The sequence below is a fragment of the Zootoca vivipara genome, chromosome 7 (genome assembly GCF_965207765.1).
Source record: "Zootoca vivipara chromosome 7, rZooViv2.hap1.1, whole genome shotgun sequence".
In the NCBI taxonomy this organism is placed as follows: Eukaryota; Metazoa; Chordata; class Lepidosauria; order Squamata; family Lacertidae; genus Zootoca; species Zootoca vivipara.
This window is the reverse complement of record NC_142590.1, coordinates 86,786,189-86,810,044: the sequence shown is the minus strand read 5'-3', so window position 1 is coordinate 86,810,044 and position 23,856 is coordinate 86,786,189. Positions and strand designations below refer to the sequence as shown.

The 23,856-nt window shown below is 47.4% G+C and overlaps 1 protein-coding gene across 1 annotated transcript in view; it reads right to left on the bottom strand.

Annotated features, from left to right (window-relative positions):
* SLCO4A1 (solute carrier organic anion transporter family member 4A1) overlaps positions 1-23,856 on the bottom strand; it is a 64,775-nt gene that overhangs the window by 40,096 nt on the left and 823 nt on the right. The window lies entirely within an intron of this gene.

Here is a 23,856-nt window from a genome sequence, read left to right as displayed (position 1 = left end):
GGAAGTAAGTTTCGCGGAACAACGTGGGTCTCACTTTTGAGAAAGCATGCATTTAATGCACTAGCTAGAAGTTAAAACATTTCAAAAGAAAGCTGCACCTTTTTGCAACACATCCATGCATACTATAATGACTATAAAGCCCACCACACAGTTTAGATCATGGGTAGGCAAACTAAGGCCCGGGGGCTGGATTCGGCCCAATCGCCTTCTAAATACAGCCTGTGGGTGGTCCGGGAATCAGGGTGTTTTTACATGAGTAGAATGTGTCCTTTTCTTTAAAATGCATCTCTGGGTTATTTGTGGGGCATAGGAATTTGTTCAGTCCCCCCCAAAAAAAATATAGTCCGGCCCCCCACAAGGTCTGAGGGACAGTGGACCGGCCGCCTGCTGAAAATTTTTGCTGTCCCCTGGTTTAGATTATGTGATGAACCCCTTTTTTTCCTTTTTTTAAAGCACAAAATAATTGGGAATGCTGTTTTTAAGTTGTTCATATGACTCCTATCATCTATCTATCTATCTATCTATCTATCTATCTATCTATCTATCTATCTATCTATCTATCTATATCTATCTATATCTTACATTTTATGAGCATGATTGTAAAAATGATGCCTTGTGATGCAAAGTTTTTATACAAATACATCATCATAATACAGTCATATCTTGGAAGTCGAACGGAATCTGTTCCAGATGTCCGTTCCACTTCCAAAATGTTCGGAAACCAAAGCACAGCTTCTGATTGGCTGCAGGAAGTTCCTACAGCCAATTGGAAGCCGCGGAAGCCACATCAGACATTCAGCTTCCAAAAAAAGTTCAAAAACCGGAACGGAACACTCACTTCCGGGTTTTGATCGTTTGAGAGCCGAAACGTATGAGTACTAAGGCGTTCAACAACCAAGGTACGACTGTAATAATAATACTAGGACAACTCAAGAAAAAATTACAAAGGTTAATTTAAGACATACAACAGTTAAAATACAAAGACAGATTAACATTACTTTCTAACGCAAGTCATCCTTTTTTAAAAAAAATTGATGCCTTTCTTTTGTTTGAACTTCTGTTTAATTCATATGCAAATATATGCAGATTTAATCAGTTAATTAAGTGGTTAAAGTTCACATGACCAACCCATTACGTTTGCTTTCATCAGGTGGCAACATACAATGAAGACACAAAACCATTAGTCGGGAAAAGTGCTTATATATGCACCTAATGGCAACGAGGAAGCATGTAAGGTTTATGGCAAGCCTAAGTATAATAAAAATACACTCCAGAGCAATATCTGTGCTGCAGATACAGTATTGCAAAGGTGTTGAATGAACTCTAGCTAAGTGGTAGCTGGTATCCAGGCTGGGCTTACAGGAAACCATTTATTTTCATAGCAATTGGTGTGGCTGGGCAAGAAAGTAACTGTAGAGTGTAAATAGTCAGAAATTAATGACACTTTGGGCCTTACTGAATGGTGTTTTTACCTGAACAGTGCTAGACTCAGTAATACTTAACTTTCATCCTTGTAACTATTCTATTAATAGCCATCAATCTTAGATAAGTATCTGGCCTTTGTAATGAAAACCAGGAAGATAAAATTATATCCACGACTCTCAGGAGAGCTAAAAGCAGAACCAAATCTTGTTTAGAGAAGTGAGATGAAAAGCGCCGAAAGGTTTGTTCGTTCTTATGGGTTACTTTGGAGAAAGAAGTTCACCACCCAGATGCTTGCTAGTACAGTAATTGATTCTTTATCAGCAGCAACACACGCCTCATTAATTGTGCAAATGAATTTGCAGTATCTGGTTTCCTCGGGAAATTCTACAGGGATTGTGGCAAAGGAACATTTTTTAGGATCTTTCTAGGTCATCGAACTGGGCCTAGAAAGGCTTTGATGGGGGGTGCAGGGGCTCTCTTCCAGCGCACCTCCCCTGAAACTTTATAAATCACCATAAAAACACCAAGGGGAAGAGTTGGTGCAGAAAGGCAAGGCCTTGTTTCAAAAAGTCTTTCTTGGAGATGATGGACAAGATTCTGACAGTCTTGGCAGATAATATGCAAGCTTCAACAGGGCACAATGGAAGAGCAGTGTGTTATGACTTCAGAGCCAGCTTCAGTGCTGTCAATTAGTTCTGGCATTTCTGGGACTGCACATAATGCTAAACCAGGGATTGTATCATCGACTGGTTGTAGTGGGGGGGAAGAGATGCTGGAAGCTAAGGAGGGAACAGGGCTAAGTGAGCTGGGAGAGCCTGTGGCAGAGAGAAGTCCAGAATCAGAGGCAGGAAATTGGTGGAGAGAGGCCAAGGAGCAGAGATGAGTCAGGCTGTTAAAGAGTCGCAAGTGTCTCCCCCTCCTGCTGGGACAAGCTTCCCTTCCCGCTTGTCTCCCAAAACCAGAAGAGGCATGGAAAGGGTGGAGGAGAGATTAGCATTGCACAGGCACAGTCTCTGATTGCTTGGGGGGGGGGGAACCCCGGAGAGGAGGGGACATAGGCAGTTGTAGGGAGACAGGGACCTTCAGCCTCAGCAACTGCTTCATGGGGGCAAGAATTCCGGATATGAGTTGTTGTACTCAGTAAGCCTGACAAACCATGTGCAGATCCTGTTGTTGCAAATAAAGAGCTGAGTCCAACTTGCATGGTGTGAATTACTGCTGGCTCACTCCTGACAGATGAGGAAGTGCTGGGCTTCTGAATATTGTTAGACTCCAACTCCCATTGGCCATTGGTAAAAGATGGCAGGAGGAGATGTATCCAATTGTTCTCCAGCCCCGTAGTGTAGCATGGATCACAAACTGAATAGTGTGATCATCTTCCGTATCAGCGTTCCCCAACCAACCTGACACCCTCCAGATGTGGGACGCAGGTGGCGCTGTGGTCTAAACCACTGAGCCTCTTGGGCTTGCCAATCAGAAGGTCAGCGATTCAAATCCCCGCAACGGGGTAAGCTGCCATTGCTCTGTCCCACCTTCTGCCAACCTAGCAGTTCAAAAGCACACCAGTGCAATTAGATAAATAGGTACCACTCCGGCGGGAAGGTAAATGGTGTTTCCATGCGCTCTGGTTTCCGTCACAGTGTTCTGTTGCACCAGAAGCGGTTTAGTCATGGTGGCCACATGACCCAGAAAGCTGTCTGTGGACAAACACTGGCTCCCTCAGCCTGAAATCGAGATTAGTGCCGCAACCCCATAGTTGCCTTTGACTGGACTTAACCGTCCAGGGGTCCTTTGCCTTTACCTCCAGATGTTTTGAGCTATAACTCCCATCAGTCCCAGCTAGGGATAATGGAAGCTGCATCCATAACATCTAGAGGGAAATGTGATGGGGAAGGATGCTATATAACCCATTGGCTTGGTTATGTGGTGGAGGCAAGATTTAAACTGAATTAGCAGTGCACTCTCCTCTGAAGTGGAGCTCAGACTCCAGATTCCCTCTACCTCCCTACCTTTCATTAGAGGGAAACCTGTTACAGGCTTGCAATAACAGCTCTGCCAGGGAGCTGTATATATAACCTCATTGAGAAAATGTGTGTGGTTATCAAGACATCAGAAGAAAAAGATCACTTTTCAAATGTTAAGTATGCTCATGGCCAAGCATCCTATATAATAATATGCAAGTGTCTCTGCGTCCAGTTTTCCCATGTGTCCCTGGGCTACTGCGCATGTGCCCCAGGGACACAGGGATTGGACCAGAGACTTAGAACGCACACGCGCACGCCCTCCCCCCACCCCTCTGTCTCCTCCAACTGCCGTTCCCAGCCAGACAGCGCGTCGTGGAAGCGTGTGTGGAGGCCAGCGGAGGTGAATGGGGGGGAGGAAGGGCGCCTTTGAGGAGCCCGTCCGGCTCCCGCAGCCGCCGCGGCGTCCCCAGAGCCCGATGCCGCCATCTTTGTCCGCCGCCTCCTCCTCCTCACAACGCTCCCTGGCCCGTGAGAGGAGCGGTGGGGCCGCAGACTTCCCTCCCTCTCTGCGCTCGCATGGGACGGAGCTTCGGAGACCTTCTCCGAAGCCCCGTCTCATGCGGGAGGTGCGCGGCGAGGCGGCGGCAGGGGGAGAAGCGCTCCTCCCCCCGCCGCCTCGCCACGCAGCGCCGGCATGGGACGGAGTTTCGGAGAAGGTCTCCGAAGCCCCGTCTCATGCGGGAGGTGCGCGGCGAGGCGGCGGGGGGGTAGAAGTGCTCCTCACCCCCTGCGCCTCGCCACGCAGCGCCAACATGGGATGGGGCTTCGGAGACCTTCTCCGAAGCCCCGTCTCATGCGGGAGGTGCGTGGTGAGGCGGCGGGGGGCGGGAGAAGTGCTTCTCCTTCCCGCCGCATCACTGCGCACCTCCTGCATGAGACGGGGCTTCGGAGACCTTCTCCGAAGCTCTGTCCCATGCCGGCGCTGCGTGGCGAGGCGGCAGGGGGGCAGGAGCGCTTCTCCCGCCCCCCCTCGCCGCGCACCTCCCGCATGAGACGGGGCTTCGGAGACCTTCTCCGAAGCTCCGTCCCATGCCGGCGCTGCACGAGAGCAGCGTTCTAGCGCCCGTTTTTAAACGAGCTGAATTCCACTAGTTATTATCATAATAACACAAGAGCCAACTGGATCAGGCCCAGCATCCTGCTCTCACAGTAGCCAACCAGATTCCTCCTACCTGATAACTATGCCTCCGGGTATAGGGCGGTATATAAATTCAATAAATAATAATAATAAAAACTAGAGAAACATAAAACCAGCAATGATGGAATCTAGATCATGCCTTGCACTGGAAATGGCTTCAAGGCAACACAGAACAATAAAACAAATCTTAAGTTAATTGCTACCCAAATAGAAAGAAAAAGGATAAAAAACTGCAAATTGAATGACCAGCAAATGTCCTCAACAATCACTAAAAGAATAGGAGACCATTTGTTGTCTCCAAGCGTGAATGATGCAATTTTAAAAATGTACTGGGCGAGAGGAGTCAGATGATAACCCACCCCCCCAGCCCTGCTCTTTGTTTTGTTTCCAATCCGTAATCGATAGGTTTATTTTGGCAGCATGCAATGGGAAAGGAGGCAGAGCTCATTTCACGTCACATTCACTGAACTGGAACTGTTTATAAAACATTGATTCTAACATGCTATGAGATGTGAGCTGACCAAACAAATTAGTCCAGCTTCTGGAGCTTGACAGAGCCAACCAGTCCATGGACAAGAGTTGCACGGAGTTCTGCATAACTCAACGAACACAGCCCATACCGACTGTGTTGTAATAGCTCACCAGGGACACTATCAACCTCACGTTTTCGCTTCCTGCTTGGGACTGCAAGCCAAAGGAGGAGTGGGGGTTTCTAAATCTAAACACCTGGCAGGTTGCAACAAATGACACGGGTAGGCTGCATTAGTTCCTGTTGCCAGGTCAGTTCCCAAGACAACCAGACTAAAAGTGGGCATCCTTAATTTTGGTCCTTCTAGAGCAGGCTTCCTCAACCTCGGCCCTCCACATGTTTTTGGCCTACAACTCTCATGATCCCTAGCTAGCAGGACCAGTGGTCAGGGATGATGGGAATTGTAGTCTCAAAACATCTGGAGGGCCGAGGTTGAGGAAGCCTGTTCTAGAACAAGGAATCTGTGCCCCTCCAGAATTCCCATCAGCCCCAGTCAGCATGACCAATGGTTAGGGATGATGGAGTCTTAGCAACATCTGGAGCAACATAAGGTCTTAACCTCTGCTCTTCTGAAGGAAATACCAGCCCACAGCTTTTAAAAAAAAGTGTCAGGGGAAAAAAAGCTCAGTGTTACATGGTGGGATAGCGGGCCCACACAAAGCCTTGTGTCATTTCCATGCTTTTCTGAACCACATGGTGGGTTGATTTGATTTTAAAAAAAAATTGTTATATTTCTATGCCACTTTTCATTCAAATTAATCCCAAAGCATCTTACGAACGATAAACAACAACAACAACATAACAGAGCATCGCAAGTGCAGCATAAATCATATAAAATAATTAACAAACCTTCAGTAAAATCACAATCTATAAAGCACTATTAATAAAGTAGTAACTGCAGAAAAAGTTGTTATTGACAGATCATTACAGCATTTACAATCTATAAAACAATATTAACAAACAAACAAACAAGCCAAGCACTGTGAAGTTCGTACACTTTCCATGCTCCCATGAAGGGCCGTCTTAAGCACCTCTGGCGCCCTGGCACCGTGGTGTGACGGATCCCTCCAGCGCCCCCCGCCCCGTTTCACAGTGCGATGGGCGGGTGGGCAGGCGCAGCGCGGCTGCCAAGGGCGCTGCTGCATGACGGGCGGGCGGGCTCAGCGCAAAGCGCTACTGCCGAGGGCACTGCTGCGTGGAAGAGCAGCCGGCGGACGGGCACAGCTGCGATGCGCCCCCCTGGTGGGCCGGCGCCGTGGCGCCCTGCGCCACCCAGCCTGGCCATAGGGCCGGCCCTGCTCCCATGACTCATAATATTATATTTCACTCTATTCAGTTCATTAAAATATACATAATGCTTGTTGCTAAGCCAGCTCAGCCATGAGATTCCAGAGTGGTGTGCAAAATAACCAATTTAAACATACCAAACAGCACAATCGGGCTAGAGATTAAAACAAACAACATTCACTTCAAAATACATACCACCAGGGGTGCCAACTTGAATAAAACATTGGGGGAGCATCAAATATTTTATGGGGTGGGGCAAAGACTCTCGGCCCCTAGGAGTTGGTTCCTATCTATACCGCCACTCCAGGAATTTAGGAATAGATAGAAAAATGCAGACAGAATAGACCGAAAAACGCCAGGTTGAAAATATACATCTTAAACTGACACCAAAAAACCACTAACCAGAGACACCTGTACCTCTAAAGTGGGGTGGGCAAGTTCCATAACCAGGGCACCACCACCACTGAAAACACCCACCCTATGACACTGCAACCATGGGTTATCCCCATTGGTGGAACCATGAAACAACCTCTGTTGCAAATCTCAAGGTCCAGACCAGCAGAGGTTGTCCTTTAAGGTTTTAGTTCCCTAAGCCATTTAGGGCATTATATGCAGAAGTCAACACCTTGAACCAAGCCCAGTATGAATGGGCAAGCCAGTGCCATTTGGACCCCACCATTTGCAAAGGAAGCTTCTTATATATTTGAAAACATGAACAAAGGAGAGCCTTTATCTGGATCGTGGTTTCTGGCTCTCCTCCCAGCACAAAGCAAATTAAAGAGATAATGATTCACCATCTTTGTGTAAACAAAGCATTAGCTTTTTGTGGAAACATTTGCATGCTATCCAACCGATCAGATAGAAAATAGATACACTTATGATGAAGTCGGCTCAGCTCAGATACTGTAGCGATTCCAAACAATGGGTTTGTATCCAAAGCAGCGCTAAGTCACTCGTCCCATTGTTACTGCAAGGACTTCTGCTTCCGCAATGGAGCTCCCCGCCTCTCCTTCCCAACTGCACACCCGCTAAATCCAGAGCACATTTAGGATGGGAAAGGGCATGAGGAGAAAGGGGATGTCTGTTGCATGCATGGCTAAGAAAATCTAACTATAGTTTGGGGCAATGTGTGAATTGAAAGATGTAGCTAACCAGAATTGGAAATTGGGGTTGTCAGTGGCATGTACCGTGTTTTATTGTCTGAAATTTAAGGCAGGTGCATTGCCTCTGGAAGGTATTGAGTCTAGAATCTAGAGTGTCAAGTAAATGAGAAATGGAAACAGACAACCAGCCTTCAACCATAGTTGGCTTGTACATTTGGAAGTTCCATGGTATGTGTGCCATACCGTAGTTCGCAGAAACCATGGTTTGTGTTATGTTCAAATAATGGGAGTGGATTAGGATAACAGCAGCAACAACAACAGTAACAACAAATTTATTATTTGTACCCTGCCCATCTGACTGGGTTGCACCAGGCACTCTGGGAGACTTCCAGCATATATAAACACATTAAGCATGTAAAAATTCCCTAACCAGGGCTGCATTCAGAGGTCTTCTAAAGTTACTTATCTCCTTGGCATCTGATGGGAGGGCATTCCACAGGGTGGGTGCCACTACCAAGAAGGCTCTCTGCCTGGTTCCCTGTAACCTCACTTCTCGTGGTGAGGGGGGTGCCAGAAGACCCTCCGAAGTAGATCTCAGTGTCTGGACTGAACAATGGGGGTGGATGAAAGTAAGTTGAATGAGTAAGTTGGGCGTGTTTGTCTTACAATTTCCATATTATTTCACATTCTTGTATATATGAGGGCCATTACCTATTTCAGCAGAAACCTCTTTCCCTTTATCCTACATGCAAAAAACCACTAGAGCTATCTCAGAAATCTATGCTCTCCACCCTGTGAATTGGACCTTTTTTGGCCTTCCCTTCTGCCTCTGGTAATTAGCATGCAAGGAGCAAAGCAGTGAATATGGAGTCCTGATGTATTTTGCATATGGTACTCGTCTAGGACCTTCATGCTATGGCGCTTGGTGATGATGTCACTGCCGAGTGCTGGAATTCAGAAGTCTCTGTGCAGGCTGGGCTTTGCCGGGACTCTTTTCTAAACCTAGTCAGACCCATTTCAGGCAGTTAGCTAGTCACCCATGTTGACCCAAATGGGTCTGGTATCATTAAGCCCAAAAATTACATATGAAAATCCAGGCATTCTTTCAGCCCATCAGCATGGGAAACCAGCACAAAAGCAGTGATCACTGAACAATGTCAACCCATGAACAAGCCTTTTGACAAAGAATCTTTTAAGAATTGTTCAAATTAAGAATTTCAGTAATTCACCAGCAGAATAAAATGAAAAAATTCCTTCCAGTAGCACCTTAGAGACCATCTGAAGAAGTGTGCATGCACACGGAAGTTCATACCAATAACAAACTTAGCTGGTCTCTAAGGTGCTACTGGAAGGGATTTTTTTATTTTGTTTTGACTATGGCAGACCAACACGGCTACCCACCCATCACCAGCAGAATATATATCGGTAGTTGGAGCTCATTTCTAGTATGGATGGCACACCAGGAAATAATATGTAGAGTGCAAAAAAGGAAATGCTCAAAAGCCATAGCTGGAGGCCGTGCAAATACTCTGACATCCCCTTCCTTTAAAACCACAACGTCTGCCTTTCAAGCAACACCTAAACCATGTGAAGGCAAACTGAGGCCCAGGGGCCAGATCCGGCCCAATTGCCTTCTCAATCCAGACCACGGATGGTGCGGGAATCCATGTGTTTTTACATGAGTAGAATGTGTGCTTTTATTTAAAATGCATCCCTGGGTTATTTGTGGGGCATAGGAATTCGTTCATCCCCCCCCCCAAAAAAAATATATAGTCCGCCCCTCCACAAGGTCCGAGGGACAGTGGACTGGCCCCCTGCTGAAAATTTTTGCTGACCCCTGGTTTAAAGCTATTTGTGCAACTCCACTGGCAAGAGACTGGCCATGAAATGAGAAAAAGGTCACCTGAGCCTTGTAAAATGCAAGACCGCCCAAATATTTGTGTAACAGATATTACCAAAGTTTCTGACAAATAATAGCAAGGAGAGAGATTAAAATAGCAAGGAGAGACAAGAGGGCCTTCTTAAACGAGCAATGCAAAGAAATAGAGGGAAACAATAGAATGGGGAAAACCAGAGATCTGTTCAAGAAAATTGGAGATATGAAAGGAACATTTCGTACAAATATTACCATAATAACAAGGCCAGTGGAAGTGATGATATTCCAGCTGAACTATTTAAAATTTTAAAAGATGATGCTGTTAAGGTGCTACACCCAATATGCCAGCAAGTTTGGAAAACTCAGCAATGGCCAGAGGATTGGAGAAGATCCGTCTACATCCCAATTCCAAAGAAGGGCAGTGCCAAAGAATGCTACAACTACCGCACAATTGCGCTTATTTCACACGCTAGCAAGGTTATGCTTAAAATTCTACAAGGCAGGCTTAGGCAGTATGTGGACCGAGAACTCCCAGAAGTGCAAGCTGGATTTCGAAGGGGCAGAGGAACCACAGACCAAATAGCAAACATGCGCTGGATTATGGAGAAAGCTAGAGAGTTCCAGAAAAACGTCTACTTCTGCTTCATTGACTATGCAAAAGCCTTTGACTGTGTCGACCACAGCAAACTATGGCAAGTTCTTAAAGAAATGGGAGTGCCTGATCACCTCATCTGTCTCCTGAGAAATCTCTATGTGGGACAAGAAGCTACAGTTAGAACTGGATATGGAACAACTGATTGGTTCAAAATTGGGAAAGGAGTATGACAAGGTTGTATATTGTCTCCCTGCTTATTTAACTTATATGCAGAATTCATCACGTGGAAGGCTGGACTAGATGAATCCCAAGCAGGAATTAAGATTGCCGGAAGAAATATCAACAACCTCAGATATGCAGACGACACAACATTGATGGCAGAAAGTGAGGAGGAATTAAAGAACCTATTAATGAGGGTGAAAGAGGAGAGCACAAAATATGGTCTGAAGCTCAACATCAAAAAAACCAAGATCATGGCCACTGGTCCCATCACCTCCTGGCAAAAAGAAGGGGAAGAAATGGAGGCAGTGAGAGATTTTACTTTCTTGGGCTCCTTGATCACTGCAGATGGTGACAGCAGTCACGAAATTAAAAGACGCCTGCTTCTTGGGAGAAAAGCAATGACAAACCTGGACAGCATCTTAAAAAGCAGAGACATTACCTTGCCGACAAAGGTCCGTATAGTTAAAGCTATGGTTTTCCCAGTAGTGATGTATGGAAGTGAGAGCTGGACCACAAAGAAGGCTGATCGCCGAAGAATAGATGCTTTTGAATTATGGTGCTGGAGGAGACTCTTGAGAAGATCAAACCTATCCATTCTGAAGGAAATCAGCCCTGAGTGCTCACTGGAAGGACAGATCGTGAAGCTGAGGCTCCAATACTTTGGCCACCTCATGAGAAGAGAAGACTCCCTGGAAAAGACCCTGATGTTGGGAAAGATGGAGGGCACAAGGAGAAGGGGATGACAGAGGACGAGATGGTTGGACAGTGTTCTCGAAGCTATGAACATGAGTTTGACCAAACTGCGGGAGGCAGTGGAAGACAGGAGTGCCTGGCATGCTCTGGTCCATGGGGTCACGAAGACTCGGACACGACTAAACGACTAAACAACAACAACACAAAAGCCAAATACACTTTCCACTGCCAGCTAAACACTTTCCTCCAACTCTTCCCAGGAACGATATCAGTGAAAAACAAAACAGACTTGTTGGTTGATTGGTTGGGTGGGGAGAGAACAATTACTGATGTGCAAAGCTTTTCTGCCCAAATGTCTTTGAACCTCTGTGTCATTTTTTCCCCTTTCTTTTCATTTCAATTGCTTGCATGTGTGAGAGATTGTGCTCAATGCATTTTAGTCTATCAACCTGACGTGACCAATTGCAGGGCTGACTCACTTTGTAAATGAGAATTAGACTTTCACTCTTCGTTGTAGGAGTTGGGTTGCCTATGTCTTTAAGAATACAAAGGTTGTGCATGCCCTCCCCCTTCCCTCAGCTTCTTTCTTGTTTCCTCTTTGTTATTGAGATCCAGTGTGGTGTAGTGGTTTAAGTGCCAGACTAGGACCTGGGAGAAGGGACCCAGGTGGCGCTGTGGTTAAACCACTGAGCCTAGGGCTTGCTGATCAGAAGGTTGGCGGTTCGAATCCCTGTGACGGGGTGAGCTCCTGTTGCTTGGTCCCAGCTCCTGCCAACCTAGCAGTTCGAAAGCATGTCAAAATGCAAGTAGATAAATAGGAACCGCTACAGCGGGAAGGTAAACGGTGTTTCCATGTGCTGCTCTGGTTTGCCAGAAGCGGCTTTGTCATGCTGGCCACATGACCTGGAAGCTATACGCCGGCTCCCTCGGCCAATAATGCGAGATGAGCGTGCAACCCCAGAGTCGGTCACGACTGGACCTAATGGTCAGGGGTCCCTTTACCTTTTTAGGACCTGGGAGACCAGGGTTCAAATCCCCACTGAGGCATGAAGCTCACTGGGTGACCTCTGAGTCAGTCACTGCCTCTCAGCCTAACCTACCTCACAACGTTGTTGTGAGAATAAAATGAGGAGGTATAGAAACACATTGCCACCTTGAGCTCCTTGGAAGGATCCTCGGATCTTGCATTTGTCAGGGGCTTTGCTCTTGTTAAAGTGCACTTCCCTGGCTGGTACGTCATTGAACTGATAATACCCTCTTGCATGGCTGGCTGTAGAAACAGAAAACTCTGGCTTTTGCAAGCTAGATTATAATCTACTCTAAGAGCCTCCATCTTTGGGTTAAAAATAGTTGCCTGCCACTGCGTTAAAGAAGCACAACTGGAACATGAACAGTGACCACCAAAGTTAGATGAGAGACTATCCCGCTCACCACTGATTTGTAATAAATGGACTTGACATCAGACTTCTGGGTGGTGAGGTTAAACGGGGAATTTGATGTGAATGTTTTTTGGACTGGGTGGGGGGAAGGTGAGGTTTTGGATTTGTTAATGAGTGGGTCTGAGAATTGCTTTGTTTATTATTTGAGTGTGTGTTTTTTAAGGGTGTTATGTTATATGCAGTGTTTTTCTTCTAGGAAGAGGTGCCAGTACTCACCGTGAAGTTGTTACAGTTAAGTGCCACACTTTTAACCAGTGCTTCTTCTTTTTTTAGGGGAAAAGGGTGCCGGATCTGCGTACTCTTGAGTACCCCCAGGAAAAAGCACTGGTTATATAAAATATTAGTATATTATAGAACACACACAGAGGGATCCCCCCATATGATAATATGTATCTCTCTTTTTGTGCTGTAAGTTGCTTGTAGACTTTTGGGTGACAAGTGGATAATAAGATCACCACTATTGAAGCAATGATACTTCAACAGCAACTTCATTCGACTGGTCATGTTGTGCAGATGCCTGATTATTGTCTTCCAAAGCAACTACTCTACTCTGAACTTAAAAATGGGAAGCGTAATGCTGGTAAGTCAACAAAAGAGGTTTAAAGACTCTTTCAAGGCAAATCTTAAAAAATGTAGTATAGACACTGACAACTGGAAACACTGGCCTGTGAGGGCGCCAACTGGAAAACAGCCTTTACCAAAGGTGTCATGGGCTTTGAAGACGCTCGAACTCAGGACAAAAGGGAGAAACATGCTAAGAGGAAGGCACGTTTGGCAAACCCTCACCATGATCAACTCCCACCCAGAAACGTATGTCCCCACTGTGGAAGGAAGTGTGGATGCAAAATTGGCCTCCACAGTCACTGTTAAAACTGTGTTTATGGAAGACAATCTTACTCGGCGAAGAAGAAGAAGAAGAAGAAGAAGAAGAAGAAGAAGAAGAAGAAGAAGAAGAAGAAGAAGTAGTTTAATAAATGAAAATTAAATGAAACTGACCACAAGCTCAAATGCACCAACCATATCCACATCTTACATTTAAAGTTCATCCAATGCGCATGTGCTTTAAATGGGTGTTAGTAACATTTTAGATGTATGACATGGGCCTGCCCCTTGAGGTCTATGGGGAAGGGGAGCACACCATAGCTGCCAAGTCTCCCGTTTTCCCTGGGAAACCCCCGTTTTTAAAGCCATTTCCCGCTGTCATCCCGAATGGGAAAATATCCTGTAATTCCCCTGGAATTGTTATTTTTTTGCAAACAGAGCCAGGAAGTGTGCGCGCGAGTATCACTCTTTACCTTTTCTCTATGGTGCTAGCCTGGTTCTAAAGAGCTGCATGCCTCTTTAAAAAGCTTCCGCTCTGCTTCCAAGGCTTTGGATTTTTTGTGGGCTCTCTTCCCTTCCCCCTTGGCGCCCATAGCTGCCAAGTCTATGTAATCTTCTGATTTCTTCTGGTGCCGCTCTGCCCATGTCTGGGCACTGGAAATTGGGCGGCGCTGGCACCGGAAGTTGCTTCTATGCATGTCTGGACATGCGTAGAAGCGACTTCCGGTGCCGCTGCTGCTGATCCCTTATTTTTTTAACCCGGACTTGGCAGCTATGGAGCACACCCAAGGCAAGAGTGTATTGGGAAGAGAGATCAAAGGTGGGTGTCTACCTTCCTTCCTCCCCAGGAGGCCTTTTTGAAACATTAGACATATATTTGGTTCCCAGTGCCAAGGAGTGGAAAAAAACTATTCCTTTTTTAAAAAAACTGCACACATCACACTGCAAAATGGACACAACATTTTCTTCCCAAGATCAGGGTATATAATGTTTCCTTTGCCAGGCACAAACATCTGTTGGCATTCCAAGGGGCTCATTTTGCATCTATGGGAGAGATGGACACTTTGTCAAACCAGATCTCATACTCTTGAGAAACAGCAGCATTGCACAGCAGCTGTCACAGTGGGATATGTTGCTTCGGAAATCGCAAATCCTTCAAAGCATACTTTTCAGCTTTCATTGCATTTTAAAGGGGGGGAAGGGGTGGAGGAAAGGTCACCCCACAAGATCTGTCTTTCTCACCCTGTCCCATGCTATTTCCTTTTTCTGACCTATCCAGGCTAGCATTAGAGATACAATGGCCTGGCAATGCAGTTCTGGTTGGGTCCTAGAAGGACTCCCATAATAACCCACTCTGTTTTATATCCCAGCCTTCAGACCAACTTAGTGACTGACCCTGGGTAGAATTCAGAAATCTCCTTATTTGAAAAGAAAGTACTTCTATGCATATAAAGGGCAGGAGGTCCTTAACTCCTGCATGTTTCCTCCTCCAGATGCTGCCCACACCCATTCCAGATTCCATGCCATTCTGGAAGCACCCCTGGCTCTTAGGAGTAGCTCAGAGAGGGGCATGCAAGGGGCAGCTCCATCACTTTAAACTGGACTCTGACTCAAGCTTACCCCCTTTCAGCATTCCAAAAGAATGGTGATAGCTCTCAAAATTAGCTCTGTTGGATAGGACAAGGCCTATCCATTCCTGCATTTCAATTCCAAAAGCAGCCAGCCAGATCAACCAAGACATGAAAATACAGCCATAACTTGGATCCCGAATGCCCTGGAACTCAGACGTTTTGGCTTCCGAATGCCGCAAACCTGGAAGTGATTGTTCCGGTTTGCAAATGTTCTTTTGGAACCCGAGCATCCGATTGGGCTCCCGCTGCTTCCAATTGGCTGCAGGAGCTTCCTGCAGCCAATCAGAAGCTGCAATTTGGTTTTGGAACGTTTTGGAAGTGGAATGGACTTCCAGAACGGATTCTGTTCGACTTCCAAGGTACGACTGTAATGGCAATCTGTTCCCCAACCTCAGGGGGAAAAGTGAAATAAGAGGATTCACAGAAATAATTCGTTTATCACCTACATGTTGTCCATAGAACATAGCATCTCCTGATGTGATTCTTGAGCTCTTTCAAAAATGCCAGAGAGCTAGGTGGTTCCATTCATTCTCAAGCCACAGCCACAAAGTAGCATGTTTATGGGAAAGAGCTTGGGCTTTTGTCAGGTATACCAAAGGGAGAGGGGCAGGTTTCTGGTAGGAGCCCTGCTAGAGAACTGTATATAACCTTGGGTGGACCTAGACACAGGGGAAAAAACCCACTATAAATAAGTCAAAAAATAGATCGTTGTGACAAAAGAAAGAAATCCCTATGGATAACCACATTTTAAAATTTCCTGCTCTCTGGCACCATCTGGTGTTGCATGTTTATAGTGCATTCAAATCACTGTTTCTTTACTAATGTAGCTGAGTCCCTTGTTAATAAACCAATTAAGTTACAAGCCCCTGTGTGGAGTCTCAATTGCATACTTAGGATCAACAGAAAATACCTTGGGAACACCTGAGTCTGGAGAGGAAAAACACACATATCCTCAAGCATTTCTCTGATGAAAATAGGGGTGTCCTCTTCTTCTTCTTCTTCTTCTTCTTCTTCTTCTTCTTCTTCTTCTTCTTCTTCTTCTTCTTCTTCTTCTTCTTCTTCTTCTTCTTCTTCTTCTTCTTCTAACAATTTTATTATTTATACCCCACCCATTTGGCTGGGTTGCCCCAACCACTCTGGGCAGCTTCCAACATATATAAAAACATAATAAAAGTTAAACATGAAAAAGCCTCCCTATACAGGCTTTCCTTCAGATATTTTCTAAAGGTTGTAAAGTTACTTATCCCCTTGGCTTGCGGGTTGCATAACTCCACACCCTCCAACATTTCTCCAATGAAAATAGGGCCATCCTAAGGAAAAGTGGGACATTTTGGGATCAACTCAAAAATCAGGACAGCTTCTGTAAATCTGGGACTGTCGCTGGAAAGCAGGTCTGAGACAGATTCTGGGGTTGAGACATGACATGAAATGACATGTCTATATAAGCTTAAAATATTTGTGGGTAAACACAGGTCACACAAAATTCTTCACTTTAATACTTGTGTGTATTAGGAATCCTGCCAGGGGCCTGAAGACAACTGATCTCACATACACGGAAGAAGAAACGGGAAGTTGTGGTCTAATGCACACATACGCCCTGGGTTGGGGCAGAATGAATCAGTTTATGGTTGCTGCTGCAAAGTTGCCTAAAGTAAGATCCAAAATGAGTTGGACCCAAACAATTACCGCCCAGTCAGCCTGACATCAATACCAGGAAAGATTCTAGAGCAGATCATTAAGCAAACAGTCTGTGAGCACCTAAAAGTCAGCATGGGTTTCTGAAAAATAAGTAATGTCAGACTAATCTGATCTCATTTTTTGACAGAATTACAAGCCTGGTAGATGAAGGGAATGCTGTGGATATAGCCTATCTTGATTTCAGCAAGGCCTTTGACAAGGTGCCCCATGATATTCTTGTAAAGAAGCTGGTAAAATGCGGGCTAGACAATGCTACCATTCAGTGGATTTGTAACTGGCTGACTGACCGAACCCAAAGGCTCCTCTTCATCCTGGAGAGTAGTGACTAGTGGTGTGCCACAGGGTTCTGTCTTGGGCCCAGTCTTATTCAACATCTTTATCAATGACTTGGATGATGGGCTTGAGGGCATCCTGAGCAAGTTTGCAAATGACACCGAATTGGGAGGGGTGGCTAATACCCCAGAGGACAGGATCACACTTCAAAATGACCTTAACAGATTAGACAACTGGGCCAAAGCAAACAAGATGAATTTTAACAAGGAGAAATGTAAAGTACTACACTTGGGCAAAAAAAAATGAAAGGCACAAATACAGGATGGGAGACACCTGGCTTGAGAGCAGTACATGTGAAAAGGATCTAGGAGTCTTGGTAGACCACAAACTTGACATGAGTCAGCAGTGTGGTGCAGCAGCTTAAAAAGCCAATGCAATTCTGGGCTGCATCAATAGGAGTATAGCATCTAGATCTAGGGAAGTAATAGTACCACTGTATTCTGCTCTGGTCAGACCTCACCTGGAGTACTGTGTCCAGTTCTGGGCACCACAGTTCAAGAAGGATACTGACAAGCTGGAACGTGTCCAGAAGAGGGGAACCAAAATGGTCAAAGGCCTGGAAACGATGCCTTATGAGGAACGGCTTAGGGAGCTGGGTATGTTTAGCCTGGAGAAGAGAAGGTTAAGGGGTGATATGATAGCCATGTTCAAATATATAAAATGATGTCATATAGAGGAGGGAGAAAGGTTGTTTTCTGCTGCTCCAGAGAAGCGGACACGGAGCAATGGATTCAAACTACAAGAAAGAAGATTCCACCTAAACATTAGGAAGAACTTCCTGACAGTAAGAGCTGTTCGGCAGTGGAATTTGCTACCAAGGAGTGTGGTGGAGTCTCCTTCTTTGGAGGTCTTTAAGCAGAGGCTTGGCAGCCATCTGTCAAGAATGCTTTGATGGTGTTTCCTGCTCGGCAGGAGGTTGGACCGGATGGCCCTTGTGGTCTCTTCCAACTCTATGATTCTATGATTCTATGAGTTTGGGGATTCCCCGCATTGGCAAAACTTTGCATGAATTGGGAGGAAAGTCAGAGGATTTCCAGCAAAGCTAGTGAAATATGTCAGAGTTCCTTTACTGACACCATTTACACCATTCTACAAGAAAAGTTTCTCTGGACAGCTTACGGTAAATAAGGAAGAACCATTTTTAAACCTACAAAATAAATATGTAAAACCACAAAATGAACAGAAACATAGATACAACAAAAACAAAACTCATTGTACACCCTAAATGGAAAGGCAGATTTAAAACTGATAGGCCCAATCATCCATTTTCTCCAGTTCCTTTATTCAACAGTGGCACTCAGTTCAGATGCACCCAATGCTTTGCTACTACCACCCCATGTATGCAAGCACTTCTGGTGGGATGAGAGTAGTTGGAGATTTTCGACAGAGCAAGCAACATTTTCCGGGAGTGTTCACATTCCAACCCTTCCAAAGTAAGGTAGGCGATAGTCAGGAGGTATAACCCCCCCCCCTCTCTCTCTGTTTGGAATGGGTGGAGAAGATATGGCTTGCACCATTCACAATGACATTGTAGTTAAGGTCAAGCTGATGACGGTTGCTCATTGCCAGCTCCCATTGTGCATGACTAGCAGAGATTACGAGAACGGATAGTGATTTCTCTGAAGCCTTAGGCATGTTTCCACTGGAGGCTTGCTCCAATGATGATCCTTTTTAAGCAGCTCAACTTGCTATTACAATCAGGAGTGGAGGAAGGAGGGTGCAGTGGGTGCGGACTGCCCCGGGTGTCACCACTGAGGGGGGTGACAAAATGCCGGGCGGCACTCACTGCGGGGCCTGCAGTGCACCCAAGCCATGTGTCTCTCCTGGGAGACATGCGGTGGTCTGGGGCACGCCCAGGCTCTGCGCTGCCCAAACCGTCTGCCCACTGCCTCCCGCCCAGCAGTAGGATGGCTGAGTGGGAGGAGGCAGGCAGACTCCGGAGGCCCCACGGCGTGCCCCGCCCCTATGGGGAGCTCGCTCTGCCCTCGCCGCCCCTGGGTGCGCTGCCCCAAGCACCCAAGCAGCTTCTTCCGCTGCTGACTACAGTTAGAATTGGGGAGGGGGAACCTGTGCACAGAGGAGGTTTTTCAACACTTTGGGTGTGGGGGGATCCCGAGCCACACCTTTTCTACCTGGGCTGTCTGTGGATAAGGAGCAACAGGGGCAATGGCCAGGCCTTGTAATGCTGTTACTGCTAACAAAATTATTTTCAAACTTCACGAGACAATTTACTGAGAGAATATGGAGGCTGCTGACATTAGAACCCGCTGGATTTGGCCAAGATTACATGCATGGCTAGAACTGTAGCTGGTAGAAGAACAGAGTCGGCTCTTTGGCAGTTCAGAGCTTATGGTGCAATATGGTGCACAACGCAGTAACCTTTTACGGGGCAGGAGACCTTCTGGGAACCTACATGGATCATAGGATCATAGAACTGTAGAGTTTGAAGTGACATCTAGTCCAACCCCCCTGCAATGCCATCTTGATTTCCATGATGGGGAAAAGGCAAAATATTAGTTAATTAATCGCCATTCACTATTTAGTTCTATATTTGAATTTTTAATCAATTAACCAATTAATTAAAAATTCAAATATAGAACTAAATAGACTGAGAACCCGAAGGTTTCTTTTAATGGCAAAGGTTGCTATAACCTTGCTGTTTTATTAATAGTTTCATGTAAGTGCTTTGATCCCTTTAGCCCAGAGGTTTTCAACCTTTTTGAGTCCATGGCTCCCTTAACCAACTACAATCTTTCTGCTGCACCCTCTGGGGCTCAGGAGCCCAGTTATGTCACCCCTTGCCTGCTGAGCTAGCAGCCCCTCGCCCCTTTTCAAAACACCCTCCCTTGTGGAGTGTTCCCTCAGCCAGGGGCGTAGGAAGATGGGGGTGGTGGGGGCGGGCTTCCCCGAGCTGCGCGACCCCAGGGGCGCCATCGCTGCTGCCCGCCCCGCCCCCAGAACGTGAGCCCCACCCCTGCGAGCGGCATACTGCACCCCCCGAAAAGCACGCTGCGCCCCGCCCCCAGAATGTGTGCCACATCCCTGAGGGCAGCGCGCCTGCTCTCCGCCCTGGTGGCAGAGCATGAAGCTCTGCCGCTGCCCTCAGCCTCCTCTCTCCTCCCCTCTCCTTGGGAGTCCTCTGGGCAGCTGCTACTGCCATCCCTGGTTTCTGAGCAGCTCCCCACCCCCAGCCCAAGGAGTGTTGCCTCCCAGAGGCACCATTCGCCTGCAGGGCTTGTAGCCAGGGCTGCTGCAACAAACAGCTGTGCAAGCCTTTGGGAGGCAGAGACACGAGAGTGCATCAGAGGAGGGAGGGAAGGAAAGAGGGACAGAGGCCAGTGTAGCCCGTGGCACCCCTGACCATCACTCAAGGCACCCCAGGGTGTCACAGCACACTGGTTGAAAACCCCTCCTTCAGACTATGGTTTCTGGGAATCTCTCATTTTGCTGCAGCAGATTACAAAGAGTGTTTTTTTACTGCATCCATTAACCTCATGACCATTGCTTCTCATGCACCATTATTATGTGAGTAATCCCAAGCTCCTGGAGAGGGCAGCTACATGGCCATTGCATGGTGTGGATCTCCCCTGCTGCGAGCACAGAGGGAGGTCCACAGCCACAGGCTCTACCATGGGTGCAGCACAGTGTTCCATGGATTGGATCTGTTGTGTGGAAAGGCCTTGGATCCACGAGATTCAAAGCTCCACTCACTTCCCCCAAGGTGTCCTTGGAAAGACCAAAAGGTATGCCAGCCTCAGAGCTGGCATTTCTTCCCTCTCATTACTTTTAAAAAATTTTAAAAATTAAAAAGACTGAATGGGGGAAATAAAAAAAAATGAAAACCCACTCGCCGCCCAGTCTTCTACCCTGCCTAGTGCAGGCCAGGGAAGAGCTGGAATAGCTCAGTCAGTAGAGCATGAGACTCTTAATCTCAGGGGTCTAACCTCATGCTGGGCAAAAGATTCCTGCAAAGCAGTGGGGCTGGACTAGATGACCCTCGTGGTCCCTTTCCAACTCTAAAATTACATATGATTCTCCTTCCACACTCATTAGGAATGCTTTGCCCATCTCCTCATGCTCCACACGCTATTGTCTGAGCTGAATTTCCCCACATGTGATTCACTCAGTTTCCCCCCAACCAACCAAGTGACCTCACTCAAGGTTCTGTGCTTTCTATCTGAATGAAATAGAGACCTTTCGTGAGTCACCTCCAGCTCCCACCTACCCACAGACAATTAGCCATGACTATTAGTGATGCACAAGAGTATGAGAAACCTCAAGTGCCTCTGTGATTAGGTTGTTTGTTCAACTTATCTCACGAAAGCCTCCCCCTTGAGCGAACCCTGTGCTACTGCTAGGTGCACTTAACCACATTGATTTAATTTGGCTTGTGCATGGCTGAATCTGCAGAAGAGCCTTCCATTAGTTGTCACCCAGCTGCAAGCGAAGTTTCAAAGCTAGCCACCGCTAGGACCGCCAACTTTTTTGTCTGGAAAGGCTCCTCAGACTATCACAGCTGAAGCACAGGGGGAAATTGGGCATATGAAACTTTTGTGATGTGGGAAATCTTCACATGCTGCAGATATTTTTATTCATTCATTCATTCATTCATTCATTTGCATTTAAAGACACAGGAGCATTGGCAGGAAATTTTTTTGGCAGCCCCCAACTTGATCCCTTTCACCTTTCAGAGTGAGGCAGCCATGAAATATGTAACCTTCCACCTTCGGTTTGCAAAGGTGGCCTCCAAGAAGGCATGATGCCAGAGTTTATTTCTTCATAGTTCAAGCTGTGTTCATTGCATCCCTGAACATCCAAACACTTCCCCTGCTGCACAAGAGCCAGTTCCCAAAGAATCAGGATCCTACTAGTTTTAGAGGCCCCAGCTGACAACGACGATTTTGACATACAGTGTATTACCTGCCCTTCATTGTAAGGGTGGGTGACAACAATTTGAAATCCAACTCTAAAACCATTTCAAACATTACAGTTCCCCTGTGTTGCCTGTGGTCAAGACAATGTTGTGTGTTCCCAGGTCTTTTTTCTCCCTTGTGAATCATGTGAAGACACCAACTAGGACCAAAAGGGTGCATAGCTCTATCTACCGGAAGACACAAGGGTGAGCAATGGGGCCAAGAGCTAATCAATCAGCTGCGGGCTGCATTTAGCTCCAAGGCTGCCAGTTGCCTATCAGTGGGCTCAGGCAACCACTTCAGGCCGGGCCCACACCCACGCACATGCGGCGTGTGTGTGTGCGCGCGCGCACCAGCCCGGTTCCCTCAAATGCTGCACAAGGGTCGTGTGAACGCGTCCTCCGGCTGCCAGTTGCAGTTCCCACGACATCTCCAGCACAGCCACCCGCGGGCTCCCCACGTCCCACAAACGGGGCGGGCGGGGGCTTCATTTCATTGCAATATGCAGCACCACGTCGCTCCACGAGGCCGATCGGTGGCCGAGGAGAGTGGCAGGCTTCCCCAACCAGCGGAGCGCGGGGGAAGACGCAGCCAGCGGCTTCCTGTGCGTGTCGGCGAGCAGCCGCAGAAGAGGAGCGCACAGGTGGATGACCGAACATAACCCCGGGCGGCAGACGCTAGAGACCCGCGAGCGCGCCTCCCCCGCGCCCCTCCCTCCTCCGAGTCGCCGCAATTCAATTAAGCCACTAACCTGCCCCCGCCCTCGAGAACCCCTCCCTCCAGCCACATCCCTCTCTCTTTCTCTCCCGCATCGCGAAGCGTTTCCCACGGGCAGCTCCCAAAGAAAGGCAGGCAGGCAGGCAGGCAGGGACCCTACCACCACCACCACCACCACCCCGTGCGGGAATGGGGGGGGGGGCTGCTGCGCGTTCGCTCCCCACGCTCCCACGTGGGCGGGCAGCCGCAGTGAATCCGGACTGAGCGTGGGGAAGACCCAGCCTCTCCGGCCCTACCGGAGCGCAACCTTATCCCGGGGGCAGAGAGAGAAAGAGAGCCTGCCTTGCAAGCAGGAGAAAGTCCCAGGTTCAATCTACTCCTAGGGGCCAGGGGGTCTTCTCCCCCCCATAAAATATTTGAGGGGGCCGGGCCCGTCCAAAGTTCATGGGCACTGCCATTCATGCACCGCGTCCGGTGGTCGATTATGCGGGGCGCGGCAATTCCCCCCATATTTTATTCAAGTTGGTACCCCCTGGTTTGGTGAGACGCCTACCTGAGATTCTGGAGAACTGCTGCCAGTCCGTGTAGACAATACTGAGCTAAGATGGGCCAACGGTCTAACGCGGTATAAGGCAGCTTCCAGCTTCCAATGTTTCTTAGAGGGCGCCCCTTTTGACGCACGTCTAGACTACTGCCTAATCGCCACTGAGGGCCAACCCTTCTCAATTTCCTTGCCAGTTTCGAAAGTGATTGAAGACGACCCCGATTGCTCTGACCCTCCCAATCAAAGCCCATTCAGAACATTCTGTAGTTCTGATTTTTTAAAAAAACAACAACAAATTTTTATTGTTTTTGCAGCCCCGTCTTCCCAAACACAGTCCCTGACTCTGGGATAGCTCAGTCGATAAAGCATGAGACTCTTAATCTCAGGGTCGTGGGTTCGAACCCCACTTTGGCCGAAAGATTCCTGCATTGCAGGGGGTTGGACTAGATGACCCTCGGGGTTCCTTCCAACTCTACAATTCTAAGATTCAATACCTTGGGAACCCACCTCGCCCCCTTCCCTCTGCCACAGTCAGGGAGGCCCCCCTCCAGTAATTCCTCAGGGGTTTAAACTCCACAGGCGATTCTCTCCCCACCCCCCGCACGCGCGCACTGGAAGGTGTAAAGAGCAGCAATACAAGGCAGCGTTTCTGAACATGTACAGAGTGCATCTCCCTGAGGCGTCAGAACCAGCCCTCATACCTCGAGAAATTCAAAAGGGAGTCAAAAGGTAGATTATTATTTTTTAAAGCACTGAAGAATGCAAGCATCGCAGCTCCATTCAGGCAAACCGGGTTCCAAAATAACTCAGCCACCTGATCCGCCTCGCCCTCGCCAGAAATGTTCCGCCGCACAAAGAAAGACCGAG